We start from the raw sequence: 11,965 nt of genomic DNA on the forward strand, positions 1-11,965 counted from the left end.
AGGAGCCTGCAAAAACAACCAACAAGGCAATTCTAAACATTCCAAGTTCAAACATAATACCAATCAATATTTAGAACATGCCAAATCTAGGTTCTACCCAAAATACAATAACCAGTCGAGTTTTATAAATGAGTTCCACCGGCTCAACAAAACTAATACAATTCCAAATAGACTCGACCCTACGACACGGAGTCTCACTTCTATCAATCTGACCCCAAGCTAACCAAGACGACTCGGTCCAGCTCCTGATCCTTCTGTAGCCAAGTTACACATACAAAACAAAGACAACAGCCGGAATAATCCGATTAGAAATATAATTTCTAAGTAAAAGAGACATGCACTCAATATCAAATAAACACTTCAATCGAAATGTGTCAACATAAATCATATCATCGAAATGATATTGAATGAATGCATGAATTTAAAAGTCGAGATTATCAAGTCAGATAATCATAAAATCGATCGGTACTTGGTTGGGATCCCGGGGTCAAGTCTTCACGACAACTCACCGACGCACCCTTTCGGGGTGGAAGTCGATCAACTCGATCCCCTAGACTTCAGATCAACTATAAGAAGTATTCTGGCAATTGGACAAACTCGAAATACAAATCCACTTCAATATAGCTCCCTAAAATGTCTAATTTCAAAACGTATCGAAAGTCGGCTCAATATGAATGCAAGTGCATCAATAACTAAATCAAGTTCACGCAAGCAAATAACAAGCGGTATTTTATTTTCGGGAACTCGAGAATAAGTCGATCTCGAGTATTCATTCCCATTCATGTCAATGTCGACTTTTACCTTTTTCTCGAGGCTTCAATCAATCCTGTCAAACAAGAGACAACTCGATTCAAACTCTAAACAATTCAAAACTCAAAGTCGATAAATCAAACAATCTATACCGTCTTCCAACTCTTCGATTGGTAACCGATCTCCAAGTCCTCCAATTCCAATCTCTAATAAATTGTCAAAACATCGAGACACGGATTCGATATCAACTCGGAGTTCAAACTCAATCAAATTCGATATACAAATCAAACCGAACCAAAACCGATAACTCAAACTCGATTTCGACGGCATAACGGCTATAAACTGACTATCCGCAAATACAAACCATCAAACAAAAATCACAATAACTCAATCATCACCACAATCCATCAAAAAAACTCAAATCCAACCTCAATCAAAATCATCATTTTCGAATTTCACCTCTAAAATCATATAAAATCCAAACTTCGTTCTTTTTCCAAATCGACTTTGAATACAAGATCTATACTAGCTCAAGAACGACATACTCCAATATTATCAAATTCTGACAACTCAACAAAATCGAAGTTCAAGAGATCGTAGCAAAACTTACGTCTAAATGAAGCCTTCGTTGCGGTGATCGTGAATCTCAACTCGGAATAAAAATCTAACGGTCGGATCGAGCGAATCGGACGGATGAAAAGCTCAAAATGGCGTCTCCCATGGATTCCTGTTCGGTACGTGAAGGGGGAGGGAAGGAGAGAGTGAGGGTGATGGGTTGAAGTGACTTGAAAGTCAACTTGCCAAAGATAATATATAAAATCCCACTTTTTGCATTTCAGTCCTTTATTTTTCCAAGTTTCAAAGTATCCCCATGTTAAATATCAAAACGATCCTCAATCACTAACAATTCTTATTATCTCGATTAAAATCAATTATAATAAAATCGGGGCATTACATGGAATTTCTGTGATCATTGCAAGGCCGAAACTGTTTTGTTTGAAGCCAAACAGACATCTGTACCTGAGAATTGATGATTTTGAGTTCTATAGCAGATTTTTGAGAGATTCTTATCGTCGTGGTGCCTATTTCTCATCTAACTCCAAAAAATGCTCTTGTACCTGAACCGAATCTTTTGAGATCAGTTTGTTTGACGAGAATAAGAGATCGACCCGATGTGGGGACCTTGGGTTGCTAATCTCATTTAAAGGAAGCTAATGATTAATTAAACAATTAATCAAACAATTAAAGAATAATAAATCAAGAGCAGAATTTTTATTTTTTTTTAAAAATCTCAGAGCCTCGCTCGATCGGGCAAATTCAGCCGATCGAGCGAGCAAAATATCAAATTTTCGGGTCTGCACATATATTGGCCTCGCTCGATCCGGCAAAGTTAGCCGATCGAGCGAGCCATGAATCAAAACTCTCGGTGTTCCCATTTACTTGCCGCGCTCGATCGGGCAAAATCTACCGATCGAGCGGGCACCATGCAGCAGAAGATTTCAGCTTTCCATTCTTGCTGTCAAGTCTTGGTACAAGGTATAAATCATAATCAAACTCAATCCCAAGCATGTTATCAAATATAAAAATATGCATATACACTTGTATCAAGTCTCACATATAAAATCATGCATGTAATACATCAAATGAATAGATTAAAAGATATAAAACTACAAGCTATTCAACATAGCATAAATAACTTCAAGTCTTAAGTTCTTGCTATGTTTGATGCTATCACTATATCAAGCTTTAACTTATAAACCCGAGTCCACACTTGCTACATCTCTCTCCCGAGCTATCAATGTCGTCTCAACAAAGCTCCTGCCCCACTCGTTGCAATGCACACATACAAAACAAAGCAACAGCCCGATAAACTCTGGTGAGAAATCATTCTCAGTATAATCAACATATAAATGCGTTAAATAAATTTATATCAACTCTAAACATATCAACTCAAGAATAGAGTAAAAATAACGCATATATCGACTCAACTTCAAATCAAGACTCAATTTATATAGCGCGCTTATCTCAAGAATTGATTTTATCACTTCATTGCCATCAAGATACGTATCCGATCTTGACATGGATATCCATCTATCGTAGCCATTCCGGGCTAGAAAATAAGGTTAACCGCAACCTTGGCATAGAATCAATTCAATATAAAATCATATCAAAAGCAATAAAGATCCACTACCTGTGATGGATCGACAATAACATAAGTTCTACCTCAAGAACAATACTTAAACAAGTATGTGGTTTGTTCTGAAAAACTCAAGAATAGTTGTTATTGAGTTTCACAGTCCCTGACTCGTGATGTCGTCATTATACCTTTCATTCTCGAGTTGACGATGTTCCACATCTGGATAGGAAGTACCACAACTCATAGCAAATCTGCTGTGAGACCTCGGTTCTAAACATCTAATTAAGGAGTAAACAATAATTAAGCATCTGAGATCTAAGAACTAAAAGCAAAGCAAAGGAAAAAAAAAAAATTTAAAAGAGGGCCGTGCTCGGGCGGCCAAAAACCGCCGCTCGAGCGCGCCCTGGACATAGGCGCTACTGGTCTCGGGCTGGGGTGCGCTCGGGCTGCTAAAAATTGCAGCTCGGGCGCCCCCTACAGCAGAAACAGAACAGCAGAAAGCATGCTTGCCACTCCATCTAAATCTATTCCAATGCAATCCAAATCAACACATACATTATAAATGCAATTCCTCCGATTAATACATGAAGTTTTAGAGTTTAACAACTACTCCAAAATAGAACATGCCACGATAACAATACGGCAAATCTTGCATGTAAATACAACATAATAACGAAGTTCGATATCTAAACATGTTCTAACAATGCTAGGTAGACATGCTGACACAACTTCTAAACCGAGTCTCACTGCTACAACTTTCCCTCGGAGCTAACCTTGCCTCTTCTGACTTGATCCTGCCCCACCTGTTGCCAAGTACACATACAAAACAAAGCAACAGCCGGATAACCGGTGAGAATGATAATCACAGTAAAATCAACATATCAAATAATGGATATACAACATGCTATCAAACAACATATTCAAGTCGAAGCTAAATATATGCATGTCTTTAAACTAGGATATCGATTCTGATAAACAAGGGAGTGCTGCTCTGCTTTTGGGATCCCGAGGATGAGATCACGTAACAACTCACCGACTCTTCCAATCGAGGTGGTGCCACGTATCCCACTCCTCTAGACTTTGAGCAACCATAATGAGTATGCTAGCACTAGGCGAAATACTACAACCTAGGCCACTCAATCATAGTTCCCAAACATCTAAACAAAAAGGGCGGTTCTGCCTGCTGAAAACAAGATTGGCTCAAGATGAATGCATAACAGAAACATAACACATAAGCCATTTAACAAAAGCCAAAACAATCAAACAAAACACAAGTTTCTCATGCTAGAACAAGTATAGATGCAAGTACGTGATTTCAAAAGGGAAAATTCGAGAACCACAGTCCCAAGTATGCTATCCCGCTACAATGACTGCTTTTACCTTTCAATACAGTAGCTTCAAACTCTGGATACGCTACAAAAGAGACTGTATCAACAACTATACAATCTAACAACAACAAGGCAACGGTTCAAGGAAATGCTCTATACCGTTCTTTGTTCAAATCTCGGAAACGATCAAACAGCTGCTAACACTGGGCTTGATACCTTCAAACGGATCTGTACGGAGACAAATGAATGATCAATAACCAAGATCAACTTATAAGCCAAGTTCCAACAACTCAAAAATGGTTCAAAATCCCCAAAACTCAAACCGACGGCATAACGACTATAACTGAACAAACCGGCAACGCAGACGGCAGTTCAATACCGATAACAACTCAATTCAATGCTAATACAACAACAACAAGACAAACCCAACAAATCTCAAAACCCACATATTCGAAAATAGCTTCCAAAAATCATAACAATTCCGAACGTCGCTCTATTTCAAAATTGACAGATAATTAACGATCAGAATTCTGTCAAGAACAACTTACTCGAATCTAGAACGATTCTAACAACATCCAAAAACTAGAATGTATCGGATCGAAGAAGAACTTACGATATAACAGAGCTCTCACTGCAGTGATCAATAATCTGCCTTCAGAAATAATTTTCAACGGACGGATCTAGCCCGGGATGAAATCACAAAGCTCAAAAGCTCAAAAGTGGCATCTACAATGGAGGAGGCGTGCTTGTTGAAGGAGAAGAAAGCTTCTCCAATCAAATCCAAGTGTAGATAATATATAAAAATCAATATTTGCATTTTAGTCCCTGATATTTCCAAAATTTGCAAAAAGGACCCTGATCAAAATCAAACCGGCTCGAGAACTCTATAATCTTTGATTAACTCAAATAGACTCATTTAAGATAAAAATGGGGCATTACAATTCTCCCCCACTAAGATGAGATTTCGTCCTCGAAATCAATGAGAACCACAACTCATAAGATAGAATAAAGAACTAAAGACAGTAAGAAGAACTCACGTCATCCGAATAACTCTGGAAAACGTTGTCTCATGCTAGACTCTGTCTCCCAAGTTGCTTTCTCGAGGCCATGACGGCTCCACTGCACCTTCACTAACGGGATCGACTTGGTTCTGAGTTGCTTTTCTTTCCGATCAAGGATCTGAATCGGTCGCTCAAAGTATCTCAGAGTCTTGTCTAACTCGGCTTCGTCAGGCTGAAGGATATGAGAAGAATCTGGATGATACTTTTGCAGCATAGAGACGTGAAAAACATCGTGAATACCAGATAAAGATGGAGGAAGTGCAAGTCTGTAGGCAAGATCGCCTATCTTCTCAAGAATCTCGTACGGCCCGATGAATCTCGGAGATAACTTCCCTCTCTTACCGAATCTGACGGTGCCTCTGAACGGAGAAATCTTAAGGAAAACACGGTCTCCCTGCTCAAAACTTAGAGGTCAACGTCTGACATTTGCATACTTCGCCTGTCTATCTTGAGCTGACTTCATTCTGGTCTGAATGATCTTAACCTGCTCTGCCATATCTCTAAGCATATCCGGTCCCAAATCTGGTGACTCAGACAAGTCATCCCAAAACAATGGAGATCGGCATTTCTTACCGTACAATGCCTCAAAAGGCGCCATACCGATACTCGCTTGGAAGCTGTTGTTGTAAGAAAACTCGACAAGAGGCAACGAATTCTGCCAACTAGTGCCAAAGTCTAGCACTACCGCTCGCAGCATATCCTCTAACGTCTGGATAGTCCGCTCTGACTGTCCATCGGTTTGAGGATGATAAGCTGTACTCAGATGCAATCGAGTACCAAGTGCCCCCTGAAGACTGTGCCAGAAGTGAGAAGTGAATCTAGGATCTCTGTCTGAAACGATCGACTACGGCACACCATGCAGTCTCACAACATTGCTAACATACAACTCAGCCATCTGATCATGGTGATACGTCATCCTGTACGGAATAAAACACGCAGACTTCGTCAATCGGTCGATCACTACCCAAATGGCATCGCATCCTCGAACGGATCGTGGTAGCTTCGTGACGAAATCCATGGAAATGTGATCCCACTTCCATTCAGGAACAGATAAACTGTGCAACAGACCTCCTGGTCGCTTTCGTTCTGCTTTCACCTATTGACAATTCAAACACCGAGATACAAACCTCGCTACGTCGCTCTTCATTCTCTTCCACCAAAGCTGGTTCTTCAGATCGTTGTACATCTTACGACCTCCAGGATGAATACTAAACCGACTGCAATGAGCCTCTCGGAGAATACGCTGTCTCAACTCCGAAATATCAGGCACAACAATACGGTTATTCACATACAGTACATCATCTCTAACCTGGAATTCAGACTGATGACCCGATCTGACTTTCTCTACTGAAATCTGGATACTCGGCTGTGACTTCTGTGCTTCTCTGATTGCAACAAACAACTCCGGTTCGGCTTGAACAGCAAACACTCTGATAGTCTCCCTATCTGTTTCAAACTCTAAACCAGAAGTGCAGCAATCATCGATCAACTGAGAAACACCAGTAGTAGAAAGAGATAAAGAACAAAGCTTTCGGCTCAATGCATCTGCAACGGCATTCGACTTCCCCGGATAATACTTGATCTCACAGTCGAAATCTTTCAACAGATCTAACCACCTTCTCTGTCTCATATTCAGCTCTGCCTGAGAAAACAAGTACTTAAGACTCTTATGATCAGAAAAGATCTCGAAGGACTCACCATAAAGATATTGACGTCATATCTTCAAAGCAAAGACGATCGCAGCTAGTTCAAGATCATGGACCGGATAACGAGTCTTGTGCGGTTTCAGCTGCCTCGATGCATACGCCACCACATGCTTATGCTGCAAAAGAACACAACCCAAGCCTCGGTTAGAAGCATCACAATAGACTGTGAAACCTCCAGTACCCTTCGGAATAGAAAGAATTGGAGCACTGGTCAGTCTCCTCTTCAGATCAACAAAGCTAGCCTCACAATCTGGAGTCCAAACAAAAGGCGCATTCTTCTGAGTCAGCTGGGTAATTGGCTTGGCAATAGACGAGAAACCCTCGATGAAACGACGGTAATAACCAGCTAAACCCATGAAGCTTCGGATCTCCGGCACTGAAGTAGGTCTAGGCCAATTCATAACCGCTTCAATCTTGCTGGGATCGACAGAAATCCCATCTTCAGAAATAATATGACCGAGAAAGACAACTCGATCTAACCAGAATTCACACTTAGACAGCTTGGCAAAAAACTTCTCAACTCGCAAAATCTGCAGTACGGTCCTCAAGTGCTCTGCATGGTCAGTACGGTTCTTCGAGTAGATAAGAATATCATCGATAAAGATAATGACGAACTCATCTAAATCACGCTGAAAGATACGGTTCATCAAACCCATACAAACCGCTGGGCATTATACAAACCGAATGACATGACTATAAACTCAAAGTGACCATACCTCGTCCTGAATGCTATCTTAGGAACGTCTTCCTCTCGCACTCTCAACTGGTGATAACCTGACCTCAGATCAATCTTAGAGTAGACAGAAGAACCCTGCAGCTGATCAAACAAGTCATCTATTCTGGGTAAAGGATACCTGTTCTTAACTGTAGCCTGATTCAATTGGCGGTAGTCAATACAGAGCCACATAGAACCATCCTTCTTCCGAACAAAAAGCACCGGAGCACCCCAAGGCGATACACTAGGTCTGATGTATCCCTTGGCAATCAAATCCTCAAGTTGCTCCTTCAACTCTCTCAATTCAACAAGTGTCATACGATAAGGAGCTTTTGAAATAGGTTGAGTACCTGGCACTAAGTCAATGCTGAATTCGATTTCTCGAATAGGTGGCAAACCAGGAACATCTTCCGAGAACACATCCGCAAAATCTCTGACCACTGGTATATCGACCAAAGTTGGGCTAGATTTCAATACATCAACTGCATACACCAAAAATCCTTCTGCACCTTTCTGTAGCAAACGAGTCATAGATAACACTGAAATCAAAGGAATTCTAGATCGAGAACCCTTACCAAAGAATTTCCACTCGTCTGCCCTTTCAGGTCTGAACCGGACAACCTTCAGAAAACAATCGACTGTTGCCCTGTACTTGTTCAAAGCATCTATACCGACAATACAATCAAAATCTGATAATCCAAGCACAATACAATCGAATTCTAACAAATTCCCCTCAAAACAAAGTTCACAGTTCCTGACTAGTCTGATAGAAACAATTCCTCCACCCAAAGGTGAAGTAACAGCTACTACTGTAGGCAACAATTCAGTTGTCAAAGCATGCAATAATACGAATTTCTCAGAGATCAAAAAATGGGAAGCACCCGTATCTATCAAGACATGAGCAGAATAACCGAAAATCGAACAGTTACCTGCTATGACATCGTCAGGTGCTGCCTGAGCCTGATCCTCTGTCAATGCAAAGACTCGTGCTTGCTGTCTCGAAGGCTGATTTGCACTAGAGTTACCTCCCTGTCGGTTCTGCTGCTGAGGCCGAAAAGAGTGCACTGCAGAAGACTGCCTCTCAGGCTGAGCTGCAGGTCTAGACGAACTCCCACTCTGAGCTTTATCTTTGTTACGTTGAGGGCACACCTTAGAGAAGTGTCCCGCTTGCTGACATGTGTTACAATTGCCGAAGACTCCCACACACTGATCCGGTGAGTGTCTTCCTCCACACTTGCTGCAGTACAAGGATGAGGACCCAGAACTCGGTCCTGAACCGAATTGCTTCGAACCACTGGAACTGGACGAATTGTTTCCTTGCCTCTTGAACTGTTTACCTCTTGATTTGTACTGATCCTTTCTGTTTCCCCCACTGCTACCACCTTCGTACCTCTGCTGCTGGTTCTGATGTTGAGGTGGCTGATTCTGGTACTGAGATGGTTGGTTCTGATACTGCCTCAGCTGCTGAGGTGCCCCCTGATTACTTCTTTGCCTCCACAAGCTTGCTTCTGCTCCCTTTGCGTAATTCATGGCATCCGCAAAGTTTCTAGGCCTGTTGGTGTTAACCAACGTGAAGACATCGGGGTTCAACCCGTTGATGAACTGATCTGCCTTAGCTTCTTCATCTCCGGCAATTAGCGGTGCAAAATGCAACAGACTATCGAACTTAGCCACGTACTCTTCAATGTTCAGATTCCCTTGCTTCAGATTTGCAAACTCTGCTCCCTTATCCTTACGATACGAAATAGGGAAAAACCGCTTATAAAACTCAGATTTAAAAAGAGTCCAAGTAACCTCTGTACATCTACTCTCAAATGCTTTCTTTGTCATGATCCACCAGCTCTTAGCACCACCACGCAGCTGATGAATTACTAACCTGATTCGGCGGTCATCTGTGTAGTCAATGGAATCAAACAGCTGATCCATATCATCCAACCAACTTTCACAGTCAACTGGATTTTCTGAACCCATCAACAACGGCGGATTGAACGACTGAAACCTCTTCAGCAAGGTTTCCATAGGAGTCGCTGAAGCATCCAACTGATCAACTTCAGTGCTAGCTTGCTCAGTCGCAGGGATAACTGGCGGTGTGTTTATGTTTATCACTTGACGAGGACCCATCTGATAATCAAAGGTTAGGACACGAGATATCTCAATCGCTACAATCAGTGCCCTTACAACCGCTTGGAATACCGGATACCAGTCGATAACATAAACAGTTATATCTCAAGTAGATCATGCTTTATAAATTAAATCACATAACCATGTAATTCAATAATTCTCAATAACAAAGCATGCTCGCATGGAATTAAGTACATAGTTAAAATAATTCAAACACATGCGAGGAGCCAATACACGCAGACTCGATCTACCCGCTCACTCTAGTTCGACCAAGAATCTTAACTCTCTGATACCACTTAATGTGAGACCTCGGTTCTAAACATTTAATTAAGGAGTAAACAATAATTAAGCATCCGAGATCTAAGAACTAAAAGCAAAGCAAAGGAAAAAAAAAATTTAAAAGAGGGCCGCGCTTGGGTGGCCAAAAACCGCCGCTCGAGCGCGCCCTGGACAGAGTCGCTACTGGTCTCGGGGTGGGGTGCGCTCGGGCTGCTAAAAATTGCAGCTCGGGCGCCCCCTACAGCAGAAACAGAACAACAGAAAGCATTCTTGCAACTCCATCTAAATCTATTCCAATGCAATCCAAATCAACACATACATTATAAATGCAGTTCCTCCGAATAATACATGAAGTTCTAGAGTTTAACAACTACTTCAAAATAGAGCATGCCACGATAACAATACGGCAAAGCTTGAATGTCAATACAACATACTAACAAAGTTCGATATCTAAACATGTTCTAACAACGCTAGGTAGACATGCTGACACGACTTCTAAACCGAGTCTTACTGCTACAACTTTCCCTCGGAGCTAACCTTGCCTCTTCTGACTTGATCCTGCCCCACCTGTTGCCAAGTACACATACAAAACAAAGCAACAGCCGGATAACCGGTGAGAATGATAATCCCAGTAAAATCAACATATCAAATAATGGATATACAACATGCTATCAAACAACATATTCAAGTCGAAGCTAAATATATGCATGTCTTTAAACTAGGATATCGATTCTGATAAACAAGGGAGTGCTGCTCTGCTTTTGGGATCCCGAGGATGAGATCACGTAACAACTCACCGACTCTTCCAATCGAGGTGGTACCACGTATCCCACTCCTCTAGACTTTGAGCAACCATAATGAGTATGCTAGCACTAGGCGAAATACTACAACCTAGGCCACTCAATCATAGTTCCCAAACATCTAAACAAAAAGGGCGATTCTGCCTGCTGAAAACAAGATTGGCTCAAGATGAATGCATAACAGAAACATAACACATAAGCCATTTAACAAAAGCCAAAACAATCAAACAAAACACAAGTTCCTCATGCTAGAACAAGTGTAGATGCAAGTACGTGATTTCAAAAGGGAAAACTCGAGAACCACAGTCCCGAGTATGCTATCCCGCTACGATGACTGCTTTTACCTTTAAATACAGTAGCTTCCCACTCTCGATACGCTACAAAAGAGACTGTATCAACAACTATACAATCTAACAACAACAAGGCAACGGTTCAAGGAAATGCTCTATACCGTTCTTTGTTCAAATCTCGGAAACGATCAAACAGCTGCTAACACTGGGCATGATACCTTCAAATGGATCTGTACGGAGACAAATGAATGATCAATAACCAAGATCAACTTATAAGCCAAGTTCCAACAACTCAAAAACGGTTCAAAATCCCCAAAACTCAAACCGACGGCATAACGGCTATAACTGAACAAATCGGCAACGCAGACGGCAGTTCAATACCGATAACAACTCAATTCAATGCTAATACAACAACAACAAGACAAACCCAACAAATCTCAAAACTCACATTTTTTAAAATAGCTTCCAAAAATCATAACAATTCCGAACGTCGCTCTATTTCAAAACCGACAGATAATTAACGATCATAACTCTGTCAAGAACAACATACTCGAATCTAGAACGATTCTAACAACATCCAAAAACTAGAATGTATCGGATCGAAGAAGAACTTACGATATAACAGAGCTCTCACTGTAGTGATCGATAATCTGCCTTCAGAAATAATTTTCAACAGACGGATCGAGCCCGGGATGAAATCACAAAGCTCAAAAGCTCAAAAGTGGCATCTACAATGGAGGAGGCGTGCTTGAGGAAGGAGAAAAAGCTTCTCCAATAA

The sequence above is a fragment of the Henckelia pumila genome, chromosome 4, assembly GCF_033568475.1.
Source record: "Henckelia pumila isolate YLH828 chromosome 4, ASM3356847v2, whole genome shotgun sequence".
NCBI lineage: Eukaryota > Viridiplantae > Streptophyta > Magnoliopsida > Lamiales > Gesneriaceae > Henckelia > Henckelia pumila.